The sequence below is a fragment of the Triticum urartu genome, chromosome 2 (genome assembly GCF_003073215.2).
Source record: "Triticum urartu cultivar G1812 chromosome 2, Tu2.1, whole genome shotgun sequence".
In the NCBI taxonomy this organism is placed as follows: Eukaryota; Viridiplantae; Streptophyta; class Magnoliopsida; order Poales; family Poaceae; genus Triticum; species Triticum urartu.
Genome location: NC_053023.1, coordinates 186,203,558 through 186,209,806, shown reverse-complemented (window position 1 = coordinate 186,209,806; position 6,249 = coordinate 186,203,558).

The following is a 6,249-nucleotide window of genomic DNA, read 5'->3' as shown; positions in this document are numbered from 1 at the left end:
CAAGTCACTTGCTTTAAGTGCCAGAAGACCGGACATTATGCCAATGAATGTCCTGAAGCCCAAAATGTAAATGGTAATGGAAGCTCTGGGAAGAAGCCGAACCCTTTCAATAGGGGACAGGTGAACCACATAAATGTGGAGGAAGTTGAAGCCCAGCCCGATGCAGTAATAGGTAAGTTTTGGTTAAGTCATTTACTACACTCGTTCTTTTTGATACTAGTGCATCGCATTCATACATATCAAGGGGATTTGTGGATAAGTATAAAATGCCAACCCAAGCCCTTAGGTCACCCATGTTAGTAACCTCGCCTGGAGCAGAGTATATGGCTAGTCTATGGTGTGATCGGTTACCATTAAGGATTGGTAACTATGTTTTTCCCTCAGACCTAATAGTATTGGAATCTCAAGGATTGGATGTGATATTAGGCATGGATTGGTTATCGAAGTATGAAGGGAACATTGAATGTGCCAGTAAGTCAATTTTGCTTACCACCCCAGAAGGAAGAAGGATCAAGTATGTATCCCGGCATGTGCCGAAAAGGACTCAAGTAAATTGCCTAACAGGAGTTGTGCAAGAGGAAGTACCAGTAGTGAAGGATTTCCCTGATGTTTTTCCAGAAGAGTTGCCAGGCATGCCACCGGATAGAGATATTGAGTTTTTGATTGGGCTTTTGCCAGGCACATGGCCAATATCTAAGAGACCATATAGGATGCCCGCAAAGGATTTGGTGGAGATTAAGAAGCAGATTAAGGAGTTACTGGATAAAGGTTATATTCGCCCAAGTTCTTCACCTTGGGGATCGCCAGTACTTCTAGTGGAGAAGAAGGATGGATCGTTAAGGATGGTCGTTGATTATCGAGGATTGAATGAAGTAACCATCAAGAACAAGTACCCACTACCGATGATCAATGATCTGTTTGATCGGTTGCAAGGAGCTAAGGTATTTTCCAAGATCGACCTGCGATTAGGATACCATCAGTTGAAGATTCGAGAACAGGATATTCCTAAAACGGCTTTTACCACCACGTATGGGCTGTACGAGTATACCGTTATGTCATTTGGTCTGACTAACGCACCTGCATATTTTATGAACATGATGAACAAAGTGTTTATGGAGTTTTTGGATAAGTTCGTCGTAGTGTTCAGTGATGATATCCTGGTTTACTCGAAGAATGAAGAGGAGCATAAGGAGCATTTGTGTTTGGTACTTGGTAAGCTTAGAGAACATCAGTTATATGCCAAGTTTAGCAAATGTGTGTTTTGGTTGAAGGAAGTTGGATTTCTCGGACACGTTATATCTAGAGAAGGTATAGCAGTGGATCCCACCAAGGTTGACACTGTGACAAATTGGGAAGCGCCAACAACAGTTGGAGAGATCCGAAGTTTTCTTGGACTTGCAGGATACTACCGGAGATTTATTGAAAATTTCTCTAAGATTGCAAAACCTATGACGGAGTTGCTGAAGAAGGATACCAAGTTCATATGGACTGAGGAATGTGAGGCTAGTTTCCAGGAGTTGAAGAAACATTTGGTTACATCACCAGTGTTGATTTTGCCAGATCAGACCAAGGATTATGAGGTGTATTGCGACACTTCACGTCGAGGACTTGGAGCAGTGCTTATGCAGGAAGGAAGAGTTGTCTCATATGCCTCACGACAGCTCAAGCCTCATGAGTTGAATTATGCTACACATGATTTGGAGTTAGCAGCCGTAGTGCATGCATTGAAGACTTGGAGACATTTTCTCATTGGAAACCATTGTGAGGTGTACACAGACCACAAGAGTTTGAAGTACATTTTCACGCAGAAGGAGTTGAATCTCAGACAAAGGAGATGGTTGGAACTCATCAAGGATTATGATATGAGATTGCATTATCACCCTGGAAAGGCTAACGTAGTAGCTGACGCGTTGAGCCGTAAAAGTCATGTCAACACCTTAATGACAGGAGATTTACCAAGGGAGTTAGCCGAAAATCTTCGTGAGCTATGTTTGGAAATAGTTCCGAGAGGCTATGTAGCAGCATTGGAGATTCAGTCTACGTTGATGGATAAGATCAGAGAAGCCTAGAAGACTGACAAGGAGATTGCCTCTATTAAGGAGAAAATGAGCAAAGGAAAAGCTAAAGGATTTCGTGAGGATGAGCACGATACCTTATGGTTTGAAGACCGTGTTTATGTGCCTAATGATTCAGAGATCAGGAAGTTAATTCTGCAAGAGGCCCATGATTCACCATATTCGATTCACCCAGGAAATACCAAGATGTATTTGGATTTGAAGGATATTTTCTGGTGGACCGGAATGAAGAAGGATATTGCGGAGTATGTAGCAGTTTGTGATGTATGTTAGAGAGTAAAGGCGGAACATCAAAAGCCAGCAGGATTGCTACAGCCATTGCCGATACCCGAATGGAAGTGGGATAAGTTAGGCATGGATTTTATCACCGGATTGCCCAGAACTCGTTCAGGATATGACTCGATATGGGTTGTAGTCGACCGTTTGACCAAGGTAGATCATTTCATCCCAGTGAAGACTACCTATACCAGTGCAAAGTTGGCAAAGATATACATGACCAGAATCGTATGTCTGCATGGAGTTCCAAGGAGCATTGTATCAGATAGAGAAACCCAGTTTACCTCAAAGTTCTGGAATCAGTTGCATGAAACCCTGGGTACCAGGCTAGAATTCAGTACAGCTTTCCATCCGCAGACAGATGGACAGACCGATAGAGTCAATCAGATTTTGGAGGATATGCTGAGAGCTTGTGCGCTAGATTACGGATCTAGTTGGGACGAGAATTTGCCATACGCAGAGTTCTCCTATAACAACAGTTATCAATCCAGTTTGAAGATGGCCCCTTTCGAAGCTCTGTATGGAAGGAGGTGCAGGACCCCATTGTCGTGGGATGAAGTTGGAGACCGCTAGTTGTTTGGACCGGATCTGATTAAGGAGTCTCAACAGAAAGTAAAATTGATTCGCGATAGGCTCAAGGTAGCCCAGTGCAGGCAGAAAAGCTACGCAGACTCAAAACTCAAGGAGACAGTTTATGAAGTCGGAGACCGAGTTTATCTTCGAGTATCTCCACTTCGAGGAGTTAAGCGCTTTGGAGTTAAGGAAAGTTAGCGCCCCGTTTTATAGGACCATACAAGGTTTTGGAACGTATGAGAGAAGTAGCTTATAAGTTGGAATTGTCCGAAGGATTGTCAGGAGTTCACGACGTGTTCCATGTTTCCCAGTTGAAGAAGTGCCACGCAGAGATGGCTGACATACCGCTGGGAGACACAGTGCCGCTGGAAGCGATTCAATTGGACAGTGATTTGACCTATGAGGAGAAACCAGTCAAGATTCTTGAGTATGCCAGCCGAGTCAACCGCAGCAAAGTTATCAAGTTTTGCAAAGTTCAGTGGAGCCACCACACAGAAGATGAAGCCACCTGGGAACGAGAGGAAGATCTGTTGAAGGACCACCCTCACCTATTTTCTAGCCAACCTGAATCTCGAGGGCGAGATTCATCTTAAGGGGGGTAGGTTTGTAACATCCCAAATTTTCAATTTGGAATGTTATACAATAGATCATCATTGCATATAATATTTTATCGCATTTGGTTGATCCTAGAAATTTCACGCAACTCAAGGACCCTCGGAGAGAGTTAGGGATTTTGTTATTTTCATATTTGAGTTTTCTCAAATTTTGAAAATAGGATCATTTGATTTTATTTATTTTATCTTCAATTATTTCTACTATAAAATAATTATGAGAGTGGTAATAAAATGACTTTCCCAAAATATAGAAATATTGGGCATTTAATAAAAAATCAAATAAGATTTTATTTTGGTTTTATTTGCTATTTTATTTGAATTTAGGAAAAATTGCACGTTTTCAAAAATTGCATTTAGGGCCCAGAAAATGTTCATCTTGTTCTAAATTTTTTATTTAGACGGTGAAAATTCGTTTTGGCATTTTTAGCATTTTATTTATTTTTCTAGATTTTTTTTAGTCGCAGCGAAATTGTTTAAAAAAAGAGAGAGACCCCGCGCCCGACTAGGCCAAGGGCCCAGCCGAGCAGGCCGGCCCAGCCAGCTGCCGCCGCCTCCCGCCGGATCGGGACAGGAGTCCCGATCGCCGCCGTCGCCCAAGTCCGGGGAGGACCCACCTCCCGAGGCCGACCCCTCCCTCAAGTCGCCGCCTCCCCCCCTTTATAACCCCCCCTACAGCCACACACCCGCCACTGCCTCCCACGCCTCCAGCGCCACCGCCGCACGCCGTCGTGCCGCAGCCGCCGCGTCGGAGCTGCCGCCCCGCACCACCCGCCGCCTGCCGGAGCCCCGCCGGAGCGTCGCCGGAGCCCCGAGCCGAGGTAGCCGCCGCCCCGGTTTTTTTGAGAAAAGTCGTTTCGTTTTTTTTAAAACCCTAGTTTTCATTTTTTTTATAGATCGGTTTTTCTCCGGTTTATTTATTTAGCGAGCGTTCGCTCGTCCGTTCGTTTTAACAAACACGTTCATCGTTTAGTTCCTGTTAACGAACGTTCGTTCATTAACCTGTTCGTCGTTTTTCTTTTTCTCGGATTAACTCCGCGATTTTCTGATCGTGATTTCTGATCCGATGTTCGTTTTAGTTTAAATTTTCACTCGTTTGTCGGAATCAGGCGATTCAAGCGCCTGGATTTTCGTCTCGAAACTCTCTTTCCATTTAACCAACTCAAACAAGTTTTTGCCTCAGTAAAATTTGACCTAGATCCAGAATAGTAAACGAAGCCTGTTTCTTTTTGCCATTTGTCTTTCGTTGCTTCGTTCGATTTGATTCTTTTTGCCAACCGGAGTTCTTAAATTGAACTATCTGGTTAGATCTCTTACTCGAGTTTTACTTGTGCATTAGATGAGTACTTATTGTATGCTTGTTTGTTTGCGATAGAATACCCGGAGTGCGCCGCTTGTTATTTCGAATCGCTAGGTTTTGCGGATCATCAGCAAGGCAAGTAACACTTTGATCATACCTTCCTACTACCCAGTTTTATTGCATTAGATCAATCCTCACACATTGCATTGACTAGGATCTAATTAAATTGTGGGTTTGGGAAGTAGATGAGGTAGTATCTATTACCTGTTATTATCAAACCTTTGGGAGTTACTTCTACATTTGCTTATTTTGCCATGCTATGCTAGTAGACGTGGATTGGGTGAGTGAAATCCATGATAGATGTGAGTTTGTTAAAATTAATGGTTTATCTAAGGTGGCAACTTAAACACACATCTGGGTGGATTGAGGCACCTGGGTATTCTAGCGATTGCCTGTTTTTCTTCGGACCGCCACCCAGGCTCAAAGGGATCATGAGATTATTCATGCTAGAAACTTCCACGTGCAGCCACAAGCTACTATGGGCTCTAGCATAGTTGACTAAGTCGTGCGAACTCTTACAGTGGTAGACTAGCAGATGTAGGGGATGTAGGTGGTACGGTCTACCCATCGTAAGGTGCTAGCGCTTCTGAAAGACTATGTCTCGGTCATCCATTTCTCAAACACCGTGCAGTGCGAGAAAACCAACGGAGGAGATCGAATCTTGTGGGGAAAAGTGCGCAAACCTCTGCAGAGTGTATAAACTAATCATGGTTAGCCGTGTCCCCGGTTATGGACATCTTGAGTATCTAGTACTTGGATTATCATGTAAATCTCATCATGCTACTCTAATTAATTTGTTGGTTCTTAATGATGATGCTTAATTGGGATTGAGAATGCTGTCAGCCATTCTCAATGTTTAACAACTAACATGATAATTAAATAAAATTTATTCCTTTGCAGTAGGGAAAAATTGGCTTTACGCAAAACTGTAACCATAGAGCTTTCCACCAGCCAAATATGCATATAGTATAGCCTATTTTCTTTCTTTGCTCTCTATGTGTTACATTGCCAGCATATTCCATGTGCTGGCCCGTTTCGGGCTGCAACGTTCATGTTGCAGACTTTTCAGACGATGAGTAAGGTGCTTTTAGGTCGTGGTTCTATACTAAGTGATGTCGTTGGAGTTGATGGACTCACTTATCTTTCAAGCCTTTCGCTGTTATCATTATTAGATGGCCTTAATCCATTATTATTGTAATAAGTTCTCTTTTGAGACTCTCGATGTAATAAGTGTGTGATTGCTACTCTGTTATAAATCCTTCAAGTACTGTGTGGTGTCAGCTTTACTGATCCAGGGATGACACCTGAGCACAGAGATTTGACCGTCTGAGGTCTGGTCGCTACACACACACAC